At 37.4% G+C, this 24,054-nt stretch overlaps 1 protein-coding gene and 1 pseudogene across 1 annotated transcript in view; one reads left to right on the forward strand and one right to left on the reverse strand.

Annotated features, from left to right (window-relative positions):
* LOC123882959 (pentatricopeptide repeat-containing protein At4g13650-like) overlaps nucleotides 1–24,054 on the forward strand; it is a 90,258-nt gene that overhangs the window by 51,301 nt on the left and 14,903 nt on the right. The gene's annotated exons all lie outside the window — the stretch shown is intronic.
* Nucleotides 16,654–22,677, reverse strand: LOC123885962 (annotated as a pseudogene).

Below are 24,054 nucleotides of genomic sequence, written 5' to 3' on the forward strand. Positions count from 1 at the left end.
TGATATATAATAAGAATATAAGGAATTTGATGTATATGTTTTGTCCTTAGGAAGTGTGTTCTCTCAAATGTTGTTTTCGCATTGTGGTTGATCTGTTGCAATATCCAGGAAATATAAAAGACACAGTAGGTTTGTTAACACAGTTCAGTGTAAACACACTATACCAATCCAGGAGGAATCCATTGTAATAGCCCTAGTTCTAAGCCCTCATCAAACTTCCAAGTTTACGACTTATCACCTAGCAAATACCCGTGATATATTCTACCTAGGAACTCCTAGATATGAGACCCCGTCTCACTCCCTTTCACTACCACACAACCTGTGATAGTATACAAACAGTAACGATGGCGGAGTCACCCTTCAAGACACAAACGATCTATACCCGTACTTAGAAGCTTAAGGTAACGATCACAAACTACTAACATCCTTGCTTAAAAGCTTTGGAGTTAGTACATAACTTACAACTCAAACCCTAGTCCTAAGCTTGCATCAACGTGACACAAGAAAGACTCACAATTAACAATAAACACTCTAAACCCTAAAACTCACGCTTTGGTAAACACGATTTAGATTACATGAATAAAACAAGGTTTAAGCCTTCGTATTTATAGCCTTGAATAATCTTGATGCCTAAGTTAGGTCTTAAGAATAATTTGCTTAAATCTTCAATGGACATCTCACAAGATTTGTATGAAAATAATTTTTCAACAAACTCTTCATTCCCAAAAATATTTCTTTGAGAAAAGATTTACTCCAATTTTTTTTTTCTTCAACAAAAAGATTTGATACAAAAATATTGAAACAAAAAATTTTCTTCAACAAAAAGATTTGATACAAAATTTCAAAAATATTGAAACAAAATTTTTTCTTCAAAAAAAATATTTGATACAAAAAATTTTCTTCAACAAAAGATTTGATACAAAAATTATGATTTTAACTATGTTTTGATCTTCAATAATGTGTGTTTATGTTATATGATGTCAAAATTAGTATTTGAATTTAGAAAAAATAAATATAAAAATACTTGTAATATTTTGAAAAACAATTTTAAAAAATCTATTTTCAAAAATAAAAGAAAAAATCTATTTTTTTAAAGATGAAACAAACAGCCCTTTATCAACACTCAATAGAAATCTACGGAAAAAAAAATTAATCTACCAAAAACACTCAATAGAATCAATGATTCTCAAAAGAAATAAAAACACTCAATAGAATCAATGATTAATTGTAAATTATTTTCCAAAAATAGGTGAATCCGTGTGTTCCAAAAATCGGTGAAAAAAAAAAAAGATACAACTTAGGCGTGTTATTCTTCAAATCATTCACAGAGTATACAAGATACACCAAATATGCTTAAAAAAAAAAAAAGATACACTAAATATCTTGTTTGTTTTTAATTTTTTTCTCTCTCCCATAAATATAAATATTAGGCGTGTTATTCTTCAAATCATTCACCAAAAGTCCAAAAGCATAAGCAAAAAAAATTCCTACAAAGCGACAACAACAATGTATCAGAATACAATTGATATGGCTACCGCTGCCACAACGCGGTCTCCAACTCAATGGAGTCGTGAAGACGCAAAGATTTTCGAAAGAGCTCTTTTGATGGTACCGGAGAATTCACCTAACCGGTGGGAGAAGATGGCTGAAAAAGTTCCCGGTAAGTCGGCTGCAGAAGTGAAGGATTACTATCAAGATTTGGTTCATGAAATTTCGGAAATTGAATCGGGTCGGGTTGAGATTCCGATTTATCCTGATGACTTGGATGAAAGTGATGACTTGGCTGAAAGTGGTGGCAGTGGATTGTTTGATTCGTTGAAAGAAACACCATGGACTAAAGAAGAACAAAGGTATCTTCTGGTACTCTTTATTTTATTTTTTTGAAATTTCTCTTGTATTATTTTCGTTTCAATTTTATATATAATATATTTGCCCTAAAATTCAAAAAGAAAAGAGGAACACAGGTGTTCTGGTAAAAAACAAGGGGGTTTGTATTATTGATCAAATGGTGTGATTACACTCAATTTAATCCCAACAACCCTGGGAGTTTTATAAGTCAGAATCCGATCCCCTTTTACAGATGGAAATATGAAACTATTTATAGACCATTGAAGCCTTCTTCTCCAAGCTTGGGTTCCTACAAATCCGGTCTTCAGCGCCTTTTCCGGTGATGCAGCGTGAAAGTAGGAATAAAAAACCTTGGTCTCCAAGCCATGGCAGTTTCAAGGAGTTGTTTTCTTCATTCCCAAGTTAATCGCTAGGGAAGGATGAAGATATTTCTTTCTCGTGGGTAAATCCATCTTATGGGCGGTATCCTTCATTGTCTACCTCGCCCAGGCCTTATATCGCCAAATGGACACCTAGAGTTTAATTATTTTGGGCCTGTTTCCTTTCTCATATTAATTTGGGCTAGTTTGATTTTGCCTTTAAGCCCATTGCCCAGTCCACAGCCCCCCAAGCATGAGAGCCGTAGGAATGAAATGCTTAAGTACAATTCGAATTTCCCTCCATAATTCTTGGCGCGAAGTTACATCCTCTCCCACTCCCTAGCGCACGTTCCTCTGTTCGTGTATAATCCTCCTCAACCGTCTCCCCACTAGCTATTGCCACGATGAGATTTCTTTGTCTATAAATGAAGCGTTCAATGCCCTGATTAACTCATTCCTTGTTGTTCGCTAACCTTTTAGACTTCTCTTCCGCATTATGTCTCCCAAAAATCCTCCTTTTGAATGCGGTCAGTCTCCCGCCTCTCCGGTTATCAAGCGGCTCCGTCGCATGCTGACCATCAATACTGAAGACTTGATGGAAGATTTTGGCGAATTTTCTGAATTCGTCAAGGAGCTTAACGACTACTGCTGGAGGTTGACCAAAGAAGAGAAACGCTTTCTCGATAGTGTGCTTCGTCTGGAGAAGGAATTGAAGGATAGTGCATCCTTTGTGATCGCTGTGGAAAATGTGAAGGAGTGCCACGCCGAAGTCACTGAAGCTGTTGACAGCCAGATAGAGATTACGAAGGAGACTATGGGTGTGCAAGAGGAGATCTTGGGGATATGCTTCAATGAGGAGCGCAGAGTGGATGATCGTTTGGCGATGCTGAATAAGGAGATGAAGCCGCTGGTGAAGAGAAAAAGGGCTCTTCAAGGCGAGATTAGGGATGACATTGCTAAGTTGATTTCCCGGCGTCATTCTTTGGTGGACCTTCTGGACAAACAAAGCGAACTAAGGGAGGATCTGAAGCCTATTGACGAGAATATGGTGAAGGCGAAGAGGGTGAAACGGGCATTGGAGGAAATGCACCGTATCGCCGTTGCCGATGCTGGTGAATTGGGGGGTTCTACCATGCCCTGAAGCCTTTTGTTTGCTCATCTTTCCGTTTTGTGTTTTTCTTTCTAGTATTTGTAATTTGCTTTCGGATTTTGGGATCTTTGTTATTTTGCTTCTGTTTTCTTTGCTCCCGTTGTATTTCCTTTGTATGAATTTGAATATTTAAGCAATTTCCTTTCTTTCTATGTTGCTCTTCTGTTCCTTTTAGTACCGTCTCTTTTTGCGGTCTTTCATAACTAAAATGGGTCAAATTTTGACCTCTGGGAAACGTAAAAATGGCATTTTTCGAGATAGTCAAAACTAGGTGGTTGCAACCGTCCAAGCATTTGCTGCTATCGTTAATAACGATGTTAAGCTAAACACTGACTATAAATATCGCCTGCTGAAAACTCGAATTTTTATCCTCTTGTTTTGAATCTTGATGATGGAGAATAATAATGCGAAAAAACCTGTTGCCAGAGATACTCCGCCTCAGCGGAGGAAGAAAAGAGTTGAGGTTTCAACCTCTAATTCCACTCGCTCCCGAAGGTCTAAGGATGTCAAAAAGGTGGAGGTTATCGTTCTTTCCTCGGATACCTCCGATTCTGGTAGTGGTGACGAGGATTACGTTTCATTTCTGGAGACCTACGTTCCTCCTGAGCTTCGTGCTTCTTCGTCTAGTGAAGAAGAGGGGTCTCGGGTCACCGTGGAAACCAAGATGACTTTCCCTGAGCCTGCGCCCAAAGATTCCGAGTCCGAGTGATAGGACTTTTAAGATTAGTTTTTCTTTGTAATTTTGCTTCCTGTCGTTGTACCTTTATTTTTCGAAATTAATAAAGATTTTTGGTCTAGGGCTGAATTTATTGTTCTTGTGTTTTGCTTCCTCCTCAATCTTGAATTTTTCTCTTTTTGAGCGTTTTTCCTGTTAATTTATATTATGCTCAAAAAAGGCGAGGTTTGTACTTTTGGCGTGGTCATTCCAGAGGCGCATTGTGTTTCGAGGCGACTTCATGTTCGCCTTTTAGGGTGATAACTATTTGACGATAAATCTTCCAAAACTTATTCTCGGGATACACGCTTTTTGACGCGTATTTAATCCGACGGCGCACTTGGTACTTCTTACTTCGACCTCTGGACTTCAACCAAAACGAAAAGATCTCCTTCTTTATAAGTAGTATCTCCGTTTCTTCTTTCCCTTTACTTATTTCTTCTCGCGAATCAGCATTCTCTTTCGCATATCCTTCTTCGATCCAGCAAGCCTTTGTTCAACGATTAGAACGCTTCCAGTTTATTTCTCCAAGCTTTGTCAATTCCTTTGAGGTATTCTTTCTTTTATACCTTACTCCTTTTTGCCGATTTGGTCTGTCTTGAGTGGGAACCCTAATTTTTTAATTAGGTTTAGAAAAAATGGTTATTTTGAGGGAGTTAGATGAGAATGATGGTGGGAGAGTTCCTATTTCTTCTCCTAGTTATCTCGAGTGGGCGCAACAAGTTCAAGCCCACTATACTAGGGCTAACGGCGTTCTTAATAGCCGGGGGTTTTATTCGGAATTATGGGGTTTTGATGTTGGGAGTAGTAGTAGTGATAGTGATAGTAGTGATAGTAGTAATGACAGTGATTGCGTCATAATCTCCCCTTCCTCTTTCACAGGAAAGCGGAAGAACCCCTGCCGAGACCTGGTGGTTGCCGACTACGCTCCAGTCACCATGGAAGTTTCTTCAAAGTATACTAGTGTGGAAATGGTGAGGAGCTTTAGGAAAGCTGTCAAACTCTCTGATTCCCTTCTTCGTGAAGATTTGATTATAACCGAGCCCGTCAGGGAGGGCGAGTTCGTGTTTCTCCAGAATGTTACCCCGCCAGATTATTTCTATCTTTATACTGGCGTGATCCAGCCCCTCAACATTTGGTTGCCTTTCACCTCTTTCGAGGCTGAGATGTTGAGGGTTCTTAATGTCGCCCCCACCCAACTTCATCCTAATAGTTGGGCCTTTATAAAAGCTTTCGAGGTAATGTGTTCAGGTTTTAACCTAGACCCTTCTGTTGGTGTTTTCTTCTCTTTTTACCAAATAAAGAACCTAAAACCTCAATCTCTAGTTTCCCTTAGTAGTCAACCCAACCGTCGTCTCCTAAGCTTATATGCCTCCAATTTCAAAAACTTCAAAGATTCTTTCCTTCGGGTTCGCCATGATGAGAAATTTCCTGACCTGATGTATGATGAGGTTGAGGATCCTTTATTTCCTTTCTATTGGACCAAAAACCCTAGGCTTATCAAGGGAGCCGTCTTTGAGGCTCTGAGCGACTTTGAGCAAGAGACCGTCAACTTCCTTGATTCCTATGCCCTTATGGATACCTCTGACGTTCTTAGATGTGAGGGTAATAGTGGCGCCTTGGAAGAATATTTGCGTAAGTGATAAATTTGTATCTTTTATTTGTTTAATGCTGATCTCGCCTCGTTACTAACTTGTATTTCTTTGCCTCTTTTTACTTTTGCAGAGAGAATGAGGACTATTTCTAATGAGGAGAGACTGGCATTCTTGGCTAAAGCTCGCCAGCAAAGAGCCACTCCTGTTGTCGAGGTGACTGATCCCCTGAAAAAGCTGCAAGTGGAGGAAGCTGCTATGAAGGAAGGGCGGAGCAAGAAGAAGCATGAAGGGCGGATCCGTGTTGAGATCCCTGGAAAGACAGCTGCTGAAGCGGAGGGAAACGGGGGTGCTGCTCCTCCTCCTCCCAAAAAACAAAAGATAGAGAAAACTATTCAAAATGCTGGGGGTGCCGACAAGGGCAAAGGTGCGGCTTCCAGTTCTTCTCAGCCTCCTTCTCAAGATGCTGAAACCGCTGCGCCCCTTTCCTGGAGCTCCTTCGATCCTCTGGAGTTCATTGAGAGAGGAGTAACCATGGTGGGTGACATGACTCGCTTCACCAACACTTCGACGGAAGATCTGAGGAAGAAAGCCTTAGAGTATGAAGTCAAGGGTACTCTTCTCAATTATCTGTTGACAAACCGCCAGGAGCAAGAGGTTATGGAGGCGAGGCAGAAGGTGAAGATGGTTGATGATAACCTCGCTGATATTGAGAAGAGGTATTCTGAAACCAAGGCGAAGCTGGAGGATGACATTAAAAAGTTGAAGGAAGAAAGGGAGGGCGAGACGGAGAGACTGAAGAAAGAGTATGAAGAAAAGCTGTCTAAAGTTAAAGAAAGCTATGCCGCCTCGGAGGCTAAGCTCAAGAAGAATGCTGCTGCCCAGGCTGAGGAACTCTCTAAACTATCCAAGGAGAAGGATGAAGCGGTACAGTCTATTGGGACCTTAGCTGATGAGAAAGTTAGATTGGAGAGTGATGTCACAGAGCTTCAGCTCTATGCCGCCAACCAATATGACGAGGGCTTTTCTTTTGCTATAGAACAGGTCAAGCTTCTCTTCCCGGATCTCGATGCTAAGCGCCTTGGCGAAGCTGATGCAATGAATCAAATTGTTGACGGCAAGCTCGTTCCCTATGTCCCTCCTCAATGAATGATCTCTTTGTAATGATCTTGTTTCTGCCCTTCTGTGGCTTTTTGTAATTATTTTGTATGCCCTTTTGTGGCTTTGAACAATTTTGCCCCTTGGCTGGGTCCTTTATAAAGTTCTTTATTTGCCTGATTTCTTCTTTTCATAACTTTACGAATTATTTTTGCATTACGTTGTGAGGTAACGCCTTCTGTCGTCTTTGTCTAGGAAACTTCGTCCTTGCACCTGTGACATCTTCTACTTTTTATAATAATTGTCAATCAATAAAAATAACTTTATACCTGTTGTCTTTTGGCGTTACAATGAATCGCCTTGCTTTGGTTGTGTATAAGCTTCTTCTGGCGGTATTGATAATCTCGCCTTTCTTTGCTGTATCTTTTTCTGGCGTACCCAACTCGTAAGACTTACAGGTAACGCCAAGGCACTGTAACCCTTGTCTAATAATATATTTTTTTTTTTCTGACGTACCCAACTCGTAGGTGACGCCAAGGCACTGTAACCCTTGTTTAATAATATTTTTTTTCTGACGTACCCGACTCGTAGGTGACGCCAAGGCACTGTAACCCTTGTTTAATAGTTTTTTTTTTTTTTCTGACGTACCCAACTCGTAGGTGACGCCAAGGCACTGTAACCCTTGTTTAATAATATATTTTTTTTTTTCTGACGTACCCGACTCGTAGGTGACGCCAAGGCACTGTAACCCTTGTTTAATAATTTTTTTTTTTTTTCTGACGTACCCAACTCGTAGGTGACGCCAAGGCACTGTAACCCTTGTTTAATAATATTTTTTTTTCTGACGTACCCGACTCGTAGGTGACGCCAAGGCACTGTAACCCTTGTTTAATAGTTTTTTTTTTTCTGACGTACCCAACTCGTAGGTGACGCCAAGGCACTGTAACCCTTGTTTAATAATATTTTTTTTTCTGACGTACCCGACTCGTAGGTGACGCCAAGGCACTGTAACCCTTGTTTTTGGTTCAGCGCTCACATCTGAGTTGATCTTTAAGTAAAGATTCAGAGCTCAAGTTTGAGATAACCATTTTTGTTGGTTCAGAGCCCGTAACTTAATCAGGTTGACCTTTATTGACGCAAATATTTTGGGATATGCAGGAAGATATAAACTATTAGAATTTTGAAATACAATGAGCCTCGATAAAAACCCCCGTTGAAACAGGGGAAAAGAGTGTCTCATTGTTTTTTTTTTTTTATTCATTTATGAAAACGGTTCTTACACATCTTTTAAAAATACTGCTAAAAGAAGAGAATGGTTTTACTTATTCTTCCACCGATAAAGTGATGCTCCGTGATTAGCTATAGTAGAACTTTAGGTTTGCTACGTTCCATGTCCTTGGGAGGATTTTTCCTTCCATGGTCTCTAGGCGATATGCTCCTCCTTCGAAAGCTTCTTGCACCCGAAAGGGGCCTTCCCAGTTTGCTGCGAACTTTCCTCCTTTATCCTTTCCCATAGGTCTTTTCAGCACCAGGTCGCCTTCTTGAAAACTCCTTTGTTTGACTCTCGTATTATAACGCCTAGCGGCTCTTTGCTTTATGGCGAACTCCCTGAAATGCGCTCTTTCTCTTCTTTCCTCGATCATGTCTAGGTTCTCTTCCAGAGCTCTGTCGTTTTCTTCCTGCGTTGTGGTTTCTCTGCGCCAACTAGGAGGATTTATTTCCACCGGGATCATCGCGTCCGAACCATAGACCATTGTAAATGGCGCTTCTCCTGTCGAGGATTGGGGAGTGGTGTGATACGACCAGAGGATGGGTGAGATGTGGGCTACCCAAGCTTCGCCTTTACTATCTAGCCTTCTTTTTAAAGCTCTTAGTATCACCTTATTTGCTGACTCTGCTTGTCCGTTAGCTTGTGGATGCTCTACTGATATAAAGGTGTTTTTGATTCCTTTGCTTCGACAGAATTCAACGACCTTTTCGCTGGCGAACTGTGTACCGTTGTCGGATACGATGTATTTGGGCAATCCAAATCTGCAGATGATTTTCTTCCAATAAAAGATTTTTACCTGTTCCGCCGAGATGCTGGATACCGGCTCTGCTTCAATCCATTTTGTAAAGTAGTCTACGGCGACGATGATCCATCGCGCTTGTTTATAGCCAACCGGAAATGGACCAACGATATCTACACCCCACATGAAAAAGGGCAAGGGGATAATACTGACTTTAGTGGCTCCCCCGGAACGTGATGCAGGTTGGCGTGTCTTTGGCATTTGTCACAGTTTCTTACATACATGGCGGTATCATCATGTATATCTGGCCAATAAAATCCTGCTCTCAAAATCTTTCCTGCTAATGCTCTTGAACCGATATGACTACCACATGATCCTTCGTGTACTTCGTTCATGATGCGCTTGGCTTCTTCAGTACTGACGCATAAAAGGAGGGGGGACGCGAATCCTCTTTTATATAGCTTATCTCCTATCATTGAATACCATGCCGCCATTTTCCTTAATTTAAAAGCTTTTTCCCTTTCTTTCGGGAGCTCGTCCTTTTGGAGGTACCGAATAATGGGCGATCTCCAGTCTTCTTCTTCTATTACCATCATTACCTCTTCCCCGTTGATGCTGGGAGTTTTTATGGTTTCTTGGATAACGGTTCTATGGCTTCCTGGTTTTTTGGTGCTCGCCAATTTTGACAATAGATCTGCTCTCATGTTTTGTTCGCGGGGAACGTAAACTAATTCGAACGAATCGAAATGCTTAGCTAGGTTCTGCACCTTCTCCACGTATTTGATTAACTGCGGCTCTTTCGTTTGAAACTTCCCAGATACTTGGTTGGTTACCAGCTGGGAATCACTCATGGCCTTTAGCTCTTTTACCTCCATATCGCTTGCCAACTTCATTCCTGCTATCAAAGCCTCGTATTCCGCTTGGTTGTTGCTAGCTTTGAAGGCGAAACGTAGTGATTGTTCTATCATCACGCCATCCGGTCCTTCCAGTACTATTCCGGCTCCACTTCCTCGCACATTGGAGGCCCCGTCAACTGAGAGTGTCCAAAACGCCGTTTTCTCTGTTGTTGGCGGAGTAGACATCTCCAATACAAAATCAGCTAGTCTTTGTGACTTAATGGCCCCTCTAGGTGAGAAGGTGATGTCAAATTCCGATAATTCCACGGACCACGCCACCATCCTTCCTGCCAAGTCTGGCTTTCGGAGGACGTTCTTGATAGGGTAATCTGTTTTAACAACTACCTGGTGGCTTTGAAAATACTGCCTTAACTTTCTTGCTGTGACAACTACCGCGAGAGATAACCTCTCTATTCTTTGATACCTTGTTTCTGCTCCCCTTAAGGTTCTACTTACAAAATATATGGGCTTTTCTTCGCCCTCTATTTCTTGAACTAGAGCTGAACTCAAAGCTCTATCCGAGACTGCGAGATATAGGTAAAGGGTGTTACCTGGTAATGGGCGTGTCAAGATGGGCGGTGATGCCAAGAACTCTTTTAGTTGTTTGAAGGCTTCTTCGCATTCTGGCGTCCAAGAAAATCTCTCATTTTTCCTAAGAGATGCGAAGAAGTGGAAACCCTTTTCGCCCGCACATGATAGGAATCTGGATAGTGCGGCTATTCTGCCTGTCAAGGTTTGTACTTCTTTCACGGATGTAGGGCTCCTCATGTCTATGATGGCTTGGCATTTTTCGGGGTTAGCCTCTATTCCTCTGCTGGTGAGCATAAACCCTAAGAATTTTCCGGCTTGTACCCCAAAGGAACACTTTGCTGGGTTTAGTCTCATGTTGTACTTTCTTACTGATCCCATGATATCCAATAGATCGTCATCATGGCGACTTCCCTCGGAAGTTTTTACTACCATGTCGTCGATATATACTTCTAAATTCTTCCCTATTTGCTCAGCGAAAACCCTGTCCATCAACCTTTGGTATGTTGCTCCCGCATTCTTCAGTCCAAAAGGCATGACGTTGTAAAAGTAGTTGCAGGTATTCGACATAAAGGCTGTATGGCGGGCGTCGGAGGGGTTCATCTTTATTTGATTGTATCCGGAGTAGGCGTCCATAAAACTCAGCATCTTACACCCCGAGGCGCCATCAATTAACCTGTCTATGTTAGGTAGGGGATATGGATCTTTGGGACACGCCTTGTTTAAGTCTGTGAAGTCCACGCACATTCTCCACTTCCCGTTGGCCTTTTTCACCATGACGACATTTGCCAACCACGAGGGGTATTTTATTTCTTCGATGAATCCTGCTTCCTTTAGTTTCTCTACTTCCTCTGCTATAGCGACTCGTCTTTCTTCTCCCACCTTCCTTTTTCTTTGGGAAACTGGTTTTGTGCTGGGTGATATTGAGAGTTTATGTGTTATTACCCCTTCGTCAATCCCTGGCATATCTGAAGGTTTCCATGCGAATAGGTCAGCGTTATCCTTCAAGATTTTGATGATTCGTCTCCTCTCCTCGCTGGGCAACGCTGTTCCCAAGCTAGTTGTCTGGTGAGGGTAATCGCCAATTTGAACCTGCTCCAGGTCTTCTATAGGGCTTACCCTTCGATCTTGGAATTCCTCCCTTGGATCCATATCTGCGCTCTCTATCATGTTTATGCCGCCTGGAGTTGCGGCTCGTCTTCTTTCGAATTTCCCGCTTGCGCTGGAAGTTCGGTGTCGTATCTTTAAGCTAGACTCGTAGCACTTCTTGGCGAGAATCTGATCGCCCCTTACTGTTCCTACTCCCCCATTCTCGAGGGGGTATTTTATTGCTAGGTATAAAGTGGACATGGCCGCCCCTAATGCGTTAAAGGCGGGTCTTCCTATAATAATATTATAGGAGGTAAAAGGAGTTTTAACTACCAGATATCGCACTTTGATAGTTTTGGCGTTGCTGCCTTCTCCAAACGTGGTAAGAAGGGAGGCGTAACCCATTACGTCCACTTGTTCGCCAGAGAACCCAACCAGGGTTCCGGAGTATGGTTGCAATTGCTCTTCTGCTAATTGCATGGCCTTGAAAGCTTCCCAGTACATAATGTCCGCTGAACTCCCCGAGTCTATCAGTACTCTTTTTACATCACAGTTCAAAATTTGGACTTGTATCACTAAGGGATCATCGTCATGGGGTGCTACCTCCAAACCATCCTTTGCCGTGAATGCCAAATCCGGTATGTCTAATGGCTGAGGTTGACTTACGAGGTATGTCTCCGAGATGGCTCGGCGTACATACCTTTTCCTTGCTGAGCTTGATTCGCCCCCGCCTGAGAATCCCCCCGCTATTGTATTCACGGAGATTCTCCCTTTGGGAGGCTCTCTGTTTGGTCCAGGAGGGTCTCGTGGCTCCTGCCGGGGAACTTTTGGCACGACAACCCGCCCTTGGGCGGCGTCGTCAATAAATTTGCGAAGGTGTCCGCTTTTGATTAGTTCTTCGATTAAATCTCTTAAGCGGAAGCATTTCTCCGTGGAGTGACCTCTACACCTGTGATATGCGCACCAGGCGTTATCGTCCAGTCCCATGGGGATGTTACTGGTCCTCCTTGGGGGGAGGTTTGCCAAACCAGTGGCCAGAATCTCATTTAAGACGTAGACCTTTGAGGCGTTTAATGGCGTGAAGTCTTCGTTGGCGGGATGATTCCTGAATTCTCTTCTGGGCGGTTGGCGGTAGGGCTTCCCATGGTGCCTCTGCCATGGGTCTCCTTGGTGGCCCCCCGATTTTGGTCGTGGGTGTTCGGGCGCTCTAGTGGCACGGCCCACGTATTCCTTCTCCTTAACGTCTCTTTGCCTTTTCTCGGCGTTACTTTCTTCGCCCCTAATATAACACTCCGCCCTCTTGTTTACCTCTTGCATCGACGAGGCTGGCTTTTGGGCTAAAGACTCATTGAAATGTCCCGCTCTTAGCCCATTGTGGAAGGCTGCCACAAACATCTCCTGATTTGGATTTGAGACTTTGATGGTGGCTTCGCTAAATCTGGCGAGGAAATTACGCAATGACTCGCCAGGGTTTTGGCGGATAGAGAAAAGACTGGTTGATGTGACTTTCACGTGTTTCGATCCAGCGAACTGGTGAATAAATTTTTTATGAAAGTCAGCATAACTTTCAATTGAGTTTCTTGGAAGGTTCATGTACCAACGCAGGGCGACATCCTTGAGGGTGCCGGCTAGTAATTTACACTTTAGATGTTCCGGAGCATTGATTATGGCAGTTTGTGTCCCAATTGCCATCAGGTGCTCCCTTGGATCCGTCTTTCCGTCGAAGGTAGGAAGGTGAGGAACCTTGATTGTTTCCACCACCTGGGCATCCCACAGGTGCTGTGCTAAGGGTTGTACGTCCATGACGCCCTCTCCCTCCTCCTCCTCCAAAATCAATTTCGCTTTTTCTTTCTCATTAGTTCTTTCGGCTTCTATGGCCGCAATCTGAGTTTGTAAGCGCCGAATCTCTACGACGGCGGCTTGCAGGGTGTTAACGTTAGAGTTGTCGTGGTTTTCGTGTTCTCCAGCCATGTGAAGATGTTTGATTTTTCGTCTAGTTGCTGTGATAGGCTGGGATCAAATGATTTTACCGCAGCCCCACGGTGGGCGCCAAAATGTTCTGGTAAAAAACAAGGGGGTTTGTATTATTGATCAAATGGTGTGATTACACTCAATTTAATCCCAACAACCCTGGGAGTTTTATAAGTCAGAATCCGATCCCCTTTTACAGATGGAAATATGAAACTATTTATAGACCATTGAAGCCTTCTTCTCCAAGCTTGGGTTCCTACAAATCCGGTCTTCAGCGCCTTTTCCGGTGATGCAGCGTGAAAGTAGGAATAAAAAACCTTGGTCTCCAAGCCATGGCAGTTTCAAGGAGTTGTTTTCTTCATTCCCAAGTTAATCGCTAGGGAAGGATGAAGATATTTCTTTCTCGTGGGTAAATCCATCTTATGGGCGGTATCCTTCATTGTCTACCTCGCCCAGGCCTTATATCGCCAAATGGACACCTAGAGTTTAATTATTTTGGGCCTGTTTCCTTTCTCATATTAATTTGGGCTAGTTTGATTTTGCCTTTAAGCCCATTGCCCAGTCCAACAGGCAGTCCCTCAACATATTATGGACCAGATACATTAAATATACAATGAATGTATTTTTGCTTATAAAATATTATAAAATATTACGGAGGGAGTATCTCAAAATGTGATTGAACATACTGATCGGGAAGTTTTTGTTTCATGGTTTCTGATCTTAGGTTGATTCTTGCTGAGCTTGAGAAATGTGAGAAAGAAGATTGGTTCAAGAAGGGTATCAAGATATTATCTTGGGACAAGAACACACACAGGTAGCAAGTCATATATGCTCAGAAGTACTTTAATCACCAGAAAGAAAAGAAGAATAAAGATAGAAAAATATCAAGTATTCATGACATTACATTTTAGGAATTTATTTATTGAGTTTATGATGTTCGATAATTGAATTATTAGTGGTTCTAGTTACTTTTTTAGGAATTTATATGTCTAATTCGATTAACTACTTTGTTCTTATTCAACTTAGGGGTGTATTGGATTGAGATTTTATGAGACAATTTTGGCAAAAAAAGTCTTGATGATTTTATGAGATTTTGTTGGACTATATTGATTTTGTGAGATTTTAAAGACTTTTTTAGAAAGACTTTTTTACAATCAAGATTTTTAACACATGATTTGAAGAGAAATTCTTAGGTGAGTCTACACCTAAACATTAATGATTAGACACAACCAATTAAATTATTACAAGTCATTAATAATTAAAAATAAGTAATAGAATATTAATAAAACAAATCTTTACAAAATCTGAAAAATAAGGAAATAAATTCTCTTGTATAGTTTTGTTAAGGCTTAATTAGTCTATTCGTCCCTTAAAGACATATATGTTTGCCATATTGGTCATTTTCGTTAAATTTTAACTCCAAATATAACAAAAAATTCCACTGGTTAAAATTTTAAAAATTAATAAGGTTTTTGGTGGACCACTTACACTTAATGACATCCACAACTCAGTCAACGAAAACTAACGTTTTTTATAAAAAATTGACGGAAAGGACCAATTGAGAAACATATGTGTCTTTAAGGGACCAATCCAGACCTTTTTTTCTTTAAGGGACCATTGCAAAACCAAAAATATCTTTAAGAACCAAAAGACTAATTAGGCCTTTTGTTAAAAAAAGAAATGTATTGTTTTTACGTGCAAATTTTTTGCTTATAGCATATTATTTTTCCTCCCAAATTTTTATTTGAAAAAAATTAAATATGAATTAATTATATTTTATTTTTATGTCATTTCATATCTATAAACTAATTCAATCGTTAATTTTATTTTATTTTTGACAGGATCATTCGTTAATTTTATTATACACTACAAATTTAATCAAATATATATAAGTTCATCCGTTATAAGCTAACTTATCAAAACTATCCGCTATTTTTTTTTTATCAAATCGGACCACTTTCTATAAAAAAAAAAAAATCAAATTCAACCATAATAGTTTCAATAACCCCAACGTTTCAAGAAATATAAGACTGAAAAAAATTATTGATTTTCTAAAAAGAAATATCAGTGTTTGCAACACATTGAAAAAATTGGGAGGGAACATAAATTAATAACAATCTGGAAGAAGAAAAAAAATATAACACATGACTTTTTTTTTCTTCCTATTTTTCTAGATTTGGTTTAGATTTTGTTTTATTAATATTCAATTAATTATTTTTAATTATTTAATATGTTAATGAGTTGTAATGATTTAATTGGTTGTGCCCAATAATTAATGTATAGGTGAAGACTCACCTAAGAATTTCTCTGATGAGAATGGATTTTGAGAGATTTTTTTCAAAAAACTTTTAACAATCAAGATTTCATAATACTTTATATATTAGGAAACTTTTGTATATTAGGAAAATTTTAAAAGAATCAATAAATTTTAATAAAAGAAATTATATTTTTTTTTGGAATAAAAACAACAACAATAATAATCAAAATAATTTTTTTTGAATCAAAATAATAGTGTTGCTATAAGCTTGTTGCATATAGTCTTCAACCCTATATTCATCCTATATATGTGATTCAAATAAAAAAAAATCAGCATATCATATATATATATATATATATATATATATATGAATGGTGTTGCTGCATATCCTAATTTTGTTTGAATTGTGTGGCTACTAGTGTTTTTTCACCCGTGCAATGCACGGTTTTTTTTTTTTTAAAAAAAAAAAAAAAAAATTTTTTTAAAAAAAAAAAAATTTCCATTAAGCAAGATCCTACGCTTAGCGTGTTTTTGATTTTTTCATTCCGTAACCCTAACTGAAGCAAAAGCTCTTCATTTTTTCTTTCTTCATACGATGTCGTTTTCCCCAACATTCGGCGTAAGATTCTCCTATCTTGACCAACAAAACATCATTTTAACTATTTTTCTTATTGATTAAAACTATTTTTCTTGTTTTGTCAAAAAGAATAACTTGTAGACTTATAAAGGGGAGACAGTTCAAGTAAAAAACGTGTATTATTATTTTGGTGCGAGATTCACATATGGGGGGTGAAAAGAATGAGTTGATGTAGACTTGTAAATAGGACACGGTTCAAGTAATATTCTCCTCAAAGGATGACTTTACGAAAAAATTTGAATTGAAAAAACGAAGAAAAAAAAAATTGTATTATGAGAGACAATGTTGATATGTAAATTAATGTGCAATCCTTCGAGAATTTATATAGAAAGGAATTGAATATAAAAATATAACATTAGTCAATAAAAATTTACATATAAATTGGCATGAGTACACTGCACTTTAAAATTTCAATTTAAAACAACAACACAAACATGTTTAACAATACAATAATATTTGTCAACAAAAAAAAATACAATAATAAAAATCTAAGAAATTGGATGGTCATCTACAAATTCTTTGAAAAACTTCAGGATAAACAACATTAATGGTACTTGTTTTGGCTAGACCATCATCACCGACTATAAGAATCTTCAAACCTGCTCTAGTTTTAACACGAGAAACAGCAACATATAACTGACCATGAGTAAAAACTGGTCTCGAAAGATATAAACCAACGTGAGACAATGTTTGTCCTTGACTCTTGTTAATTGTCATGGCAAAACAAACACAGAAGGGGAATTGGCGCCGTCTAAAACTTATTGAAACATTGGCATCTGATGGTACCAAACTCATTCGGGAGATATAAACAATATCACCAATATTAGTTCCTGTTACGATTTTAGCACCAATGACAATGTTCCCCATGTAGAAAACAATAAGACGTGTGCCGTTACATAGCCCAGACGAAACATCAATATTCCTTAAAAGCATAATGACAGCTCCAACTTTGATAATGAGTTTATGATTTGGCATTCCAGAACACTTAATTTCATTCAAAAACTCAGTTGTAATCCATCTAAGATCCACACCAACATCATCATCACCTTTTGAGATTGAGTCACAACTGAGATACTCTTTCGCATCACCGGGCATGAGAGCAAGTACATAATCATTTATTTCTTCAACAACATCCAATGTTGGAGCAAGAATAGCCCTATCTTGAAAGAAATCTGGAACATATATATTTTCAAGCAAATTTGGATAAATTGCCTCAACAATATCACCTATTGGGTTCAGAGAACTCTTAACTAAAATATCTTGAGGAATTTCAACAATTGACTCACCATCTTCAGTAATACCTATCTTACCATCTCCAATATCAAGTATCCAGCTGGCAAACTCTCGTAATTGCTCATTTTCAACTGAATTGGATGAAAATTGTAAGCGCATATTTTTTGTTAATCTCAAAACTTTGCATTTGCGCCAAAGGTATGATGAATTAATTGTTGCATGAACAATGTCAGCGCGAGATCCTTTAGGAATAACAGGCAAAATTTGCCTAAAGTCTCCACCAAAAACGACAGTTTTCCCCCCGAATGGCAGAGATTTATTCTTAACATCAACTTCACTCATTATATCCCGAAGAGTTCTTTCAAAAGCTTCAAAAGCCCACTTATTAATCATAGGAGCCTCATCCCAAATAATTAAGCTAGTCATAATCAGCAACTGTGCCTTTTTACTACCTTTATCAATTTGGCAACAAGATTCTTTGGTAAGAACTAAAGGAATTCCAAACTGTGAATGGGCAGTTTTACCACCAGGAAGTAGGATAGAAGCTATACCACTAGATGCAACATTTACTACTATTTTTCCCTCCGAACGAAGTCTGTAAGAAAGAGTTTTCCACAAGAACGTCTTCCCAGTCCCACCGTATCCATCAACAAAAAACATAGATCCAAGTCCATTATCAACAGCCTTATAAATATCTTCATATGCAAACAATTGCTCTGAATTTAAGTTACCAACATGTTCATTGTGAAGAATCCTCATATCATCATAGTCATAATTAAATTCATTCTCGAGCAAAATGTTATTGAAAATACCATTATTTTGTTCTTTTAACTTCGGCATGCATTCATAGTCCTCCAGAGATTTTCCATTTGCCCGCAAATAATTGTCAATCTCAATGAGACATGATTCTTTTAAATCCTCGTGGGACATAACAAAATCTGAAGAAAAAAACTATTAAATAAAATATAAATCAAAAAAACATAAATAAACTGTTAAGAGATAGAAGTTCACCTGGCAAATTCAACTCACGACGCTTTTGATACAATATTCCATCGGCCAGAATTTCCCATAACTGTTCCCAAACATTAAAAGGGTCACTCATTGAGTTAGACATCAAAAAACAGGAAAACATCTTTCGAATAGAATATCCAGATCCAATATTTGCAACTTCAACAATAGCATTGATAAAATCTTGATCATCTTCCAATAACCTTAAATCAGCACAAGCTTCCCTAAATGAATCATGGACATGACCATTTACAGTACGAAGATCCTCAAAACTGGTGCATCCAACTTGGGCGGTCAACAACAATCTTAAATAAAAAAGCTCACGGGAACCATGTGGAATGTAGGTCAAGCGACCCACCGAACCACCACTTTTCCTCGGTTTCCAGAACCGACCATCAGAATCATAAGTGAATAAGGTTGGAAATTGAGCATATGTTAGGTGACGACCTTGAGGATATTGCCTGTTTGCAGCCATCCAAGCTAAAAACATGGTACCCTTTTCACTATTGGACTTTAGAACCTTCTCTAGATTAGAACTATCATTGAAGACCACTCTCTGGTTACCTTGGGTATGGAAAGTTAATCTAGTGACTGGAGGCCACCTAAAATGAATCTTATAAGCAAAGATCCTCCAAATAGATTCTGATGGAGACAAAAACCGGCAGTCATAGTACTGTTGTATCTCATCAACACATTCATCATCACTTTTATGTAAAGTAGCAGTCACTCTATCAACTCCTTTGTTAATATACTTAAACAAATATTTAATGCAATTTGATTTGTTACAATATTCTATATTAACATGCGCTTGATATTTCATCATGAGTTTCAGATTGTACGGAACAACACTTCGATTATCTAGAATCGCTTCCTTTTTAATCACAGTGTGCCCAGAGTCTCTGCGCCTATAAATAGGATATCCACTTGGATCAAAAGAGGTATGCGACACAAATTTTTTTGGATAAAATTTAGAACAACGATGATGATCTTTCATGCACGGAGATTCGGTAAAACCATTCCCACATGGTCCATGAATCATGAAATTTGTTACAGTTGAATAAAGTTTAGGGAACAACTTTTTATCAGGTAATTCAGCACAAATCACCGAGTCAATTGCAGCCGCTGTAGTCAATTTATCTTGAGGATCTAACCACAATAAAATGTGTGCATGAGGCAATCCTCTCTTTTGAAATTCAATAGTATACATACCTTGTAAAAGTTGATCAATGATGAATATTAAGAAGCAGTTTTAACAATAGAACAATAAAAAGACAAAAAAATACTAAGGCAAAACATAATAAATAACTTCACAATAAAATAGAGAAGATTACTTACTTGCAACAACCCTACCGAAAAATTGACCCTTTCGAAAATCTGCCATCATTAGATTTAATTTCATTTGAAATACACGACAGGTAATATCAGGTCTGTATACTGAATAGTTACCAGATTTAGCCATGTGGCGTTGTATTTCCGGCCATTTTGGGTTGCAGGTGAAAGTAAGAAATAAATCAGGATAACCGAATTTTTTGCAAATGGCCATAGCATCTTGACAATTATTGAACATGTAGCGCCTCCCACCAGTAAAAGAAGACGGTAGAACGATTCGAGACCCAATGGAAGATGCAACAAAATCACCACGACTAACAGCTTCTTCTATTCCCGCAAGAAAATCAGATCGAATTTCCTCTTGATTAGACCTTACCCAGGATAACCTTTGAGATTCAATCATCGAATAAAGGTCAACTACAAACTGCTGGAATAATCTTCTACTCCTAAGAATAATAGAATCTTCGTTCATTCTCTCTTGAAGACGAAAAGCTATAAACGCACGCATTGGAACACGAATTCTTTTTTTTTTTACTTGTTGACGCTGTCAAACGGTTAAGTGGGATTTTCTCTTGGTACTGATCTTCACCAAAAGGAAACAACAACGGGTATTGCAACGGAATATACTTTGCATGAGTTTCATGAATTCTCTTCAAATATCCATTTTTTTTGCGTACGACGATATCTCTTCCATCCTCATCGTCTCCAATATCACCAACAACCAATGCAGCCACTTCATCAAGCCGAGGTACATTATAAACTCGGGGATCTCTTTGTCGATCACGAAATAAACGTAAACTTACAGAGACACTTTGATCAGCATCAAGGTAATCCCTAACCATACGAAAACATTTCACCAACAAATTGTGTTCATCCATGACAGCCAAAATATCTGCCACCAACAATGGATCAAGTGCTTTCTTAGAATCCAGGGAACTACGAAAGAACACAAATCACATGTTATATGCCACCAAAATTAAATTATCTATTTTACAATTTATCAATGAAAACAATAAGATAATTGAAATATATTGAATTGAATAAATAATTACCTGAAATGGGATAATCGATTTGAAACCTCATTTTGAGTATCATATATATATAACTGAGCAAATTTTGGAGATTCACCATGTTTAGGAAGTAAGCTACCAATTCGGTGGTAATTTTGCCCAGCAATAACAAAATGAGGAGGACCATGTCCCTCATTAGATGCAGTATCAACTCTTCCTCCGAGTGAAGTAAAAGAAAACATGTTATTGTAAGATCTTATATTTCCAAAAAAATGAGAACTTTTTGGGTGAAATCCATTGAAAAGAGATCTTATTAGAGGTGGTGGTTCCTCCAAATATGGAATCAAGATTTTGCCCTTTTTACAACAGAAAGAAACTCTAACCGCATTGCTCCCATGATCCTTTTTAGCTCTCTCGTAATACCAAATCATTGCGCCACAATCCGGACACACAATATCCATATCACCAATATCCATATACTCTGTAATTTGACAATTACATTATAAAAAACTAAAATTACAACCATTAATTAAATGCAAAATATACAATAAGAATCTATTAATTAGTTTGTAATCGTACCTACTACTTCACTTGATCGAAATTTCCTAATGTTTGTAAAATCAGGCTGTAGAGCATTTTCATCCTCGTATGAACAACCAGCACGACCTGTGTAAAAAATTCAATGAAATTACAAAAAATTCCGAGGATAATCACCGGAAGAACAAATTCCATTGCCAATCAGAACTCACTTAACAAACCAAACACGAATAACAATCTTCAGGTGCAATTCGAACCAAATATTGGATGAACAACATACAAACTTCTCTTTCCCCTTTGTAGATTTGAATTAATCAAGCATTAAAACCAACTGATCTCCATAAAGGTATAATGTTCTTTTTTTCAGTAAAAACCAGAAGGATTTCGCCCCAAAAATTGAAGATTTTCAACACCAACAAATAAGAACAATCTTATGGTTTTTTTTTTTTTTTTTCAACTGGAAGGTGATAGTTACTTTCAGTTTCACTAAAGGGATGAAATTTCTGGGCTTTTTTTTGTTTTAAGTCTTTAGTGTTGATTTCGATTTGCATTTTTTTTATTACTAATGGGTTGCCTTTTTATTTTTATTTTTTCATATATTTTTAAATGTGTGAGTTGTTTTTTTATTTTTTAATTTTAATTAAAACCAACTTAATTTTAGGTAAATGATCATGAATCAATTGTTAAAAAAAAAAAAAAAAATACTCAATTTTAGGAAGGCCCAGGTGTAAATAGTGAAAATGATTCACAAAAATTGCTTCAAACTACCATATTTAGGATTTACTGAGGGTTTTTTTTTTTAACAAAGAAGACTTGCTAAAACTTACTTTATGAATAATAAAAATAAAAAAATTTCATATATTTTACTCCTCTTACAAATTAACTGAAAATAAAAAATCTATAAAAATATATAAAAGGATATGAGAGTTTGGACAAATTTTTTTTTTGTCACAAATATTATACGAAAATCAAATATCTATAAGAAACCCACAATAACACAAGACATATATATCTATCTATTTATCTATCTATCTATCTATCTATATATATATATATATATATATATATATATATTTGGTTGTGCTCTAAGTAATATTAAGTATTATTACATGATGAAGAATAATTGTTAGAAGAATTTGAAATTTGTTGCTCCAACAAAAGCATTCCAGCCCTTGACCAACACACTGGTAAAAATAATATGAAAATTGTTACACAAAAAGAAAAAAACTTCGTACCATATTAAATAACTACTAAGCAAAGTTAAAAAATTATAGAGAATAAACTTACATCCACGTCTAATACTAATTTTTTTAATAACTCGAGTTCCTTGCAGACGTTTAAGTTTCATTTTTTCTATACGAATGCGTCGCATCAACCTGCTTAAATTACAAAGCCCTGTTGAATTAACCATCATTATCTAAATTATGAACAAACTTGTAAAATAATTGTGCAATACTAAAATGAACTAAAGAGCTTGTATGTTCTCAAATTACAATGAAATGAGACAAACACAATTAAGCATTTATAAGAAAAAAAAGGATAAATGAAACAACATAAAGGACAAATTGGGAATTTAGAGATCCAATAATTGAACCACAAAAAAGACAAAATACATTATTTAACATCAATATAAATAATAATATATAAAATAGCCTAGCTTAAGCTAAATTTAACTATGGCTGAAGACAAATAGGCTATAAATAAATACTCAATAGGTCACTTAATATAATTTTTTTTTTCAATTTGTCAAATTAACTAAATAAGTTAATATTCCCTCCGGTCCTTATCATAAGAAACAATTTGAAAAAAGCAAACATACCAAGAAACCTTATCTTTCTTAATAAAAATTCTAAAATTTTACAATCTATTCCAAAAATAACCTTGGTGTATTAATTTATCCTTAGAGAATATATCACTCTAATTAATGCATAACTTTGGAATGGATACAATTTAATAAGGATAAAAATGGAATTGTAAGAATAAATTTAATGATTGTTTCTTATAAAAAGGGCCAGAATTTTTTTTCAAATTGTTCCTTATAAAAAGGACTGGAGAGAGTATTATGATATATGTGTATTTTTTGAGAATTACAATTAGGATATTGTCATTTAAAATAATGCTTATAATAAGAGACGGAATAGTAGATTTTGGCAGAATTGATTTTGTAAAATTGATTCTGGCCAAAATTGATTTTAAGGTGAAGTGGTTTGTGTTTGGATATATTCATGAAAAAGTGAGTTGAACAAAAAATTTGAGTGTAAAAATCAATTTTAGAATCAAAAGCTACGATTTATAGCTTCAAGTAGAATCAATTCTGGAGGCAGAATAAATTCTACTTTTGAGAAACCAAACAAGTCAGAATCAATTCTACACGTCCAGAATCAATTCTGGATGCTCCAGAATTGAAACCAAACATACACTTAATCAATTGAAACTAATTCAATAATGCATCTTTCCTAGAGCTAGTCTATAGTCTCACTCAATAATGCATATTAGCTGTAGCTATGGCATATAGATAACAGAGGGAATAGTAAGCTAGTGAATGACTAACAAAAACAAAGCGTGACAACTTGATATCAAAGGAAAAAAAAATCAAAATACATTTGAATATATAAATTTTAATAAGGAGCACTTCATCAAATAGTTTACGATAAATCAGTTATGAATAAAATTATGGCGAATACAAATTAAACAAAATCCACCGTCGATGACTCTTGATAACCCATCAAATAATTTTCAAAAAAAATTTAATCAATAATTTATACGATATAAATTTTTAATCAAATAA

Source organism: Trifolium pratense, linkage group LG5 (assembly GCF_020283565.1).
Source record: "Trifolium pratense cultivar HEN17-A07 linkage group LG5, ARS_RC_1.1, whole genome shotgun sequence".
NCBI lineage: Eukaryota > Viridiplantae > Streptophyta > Magnoliopsida > Fabales > Fabaceae > Trifolium > Trifolium pratense.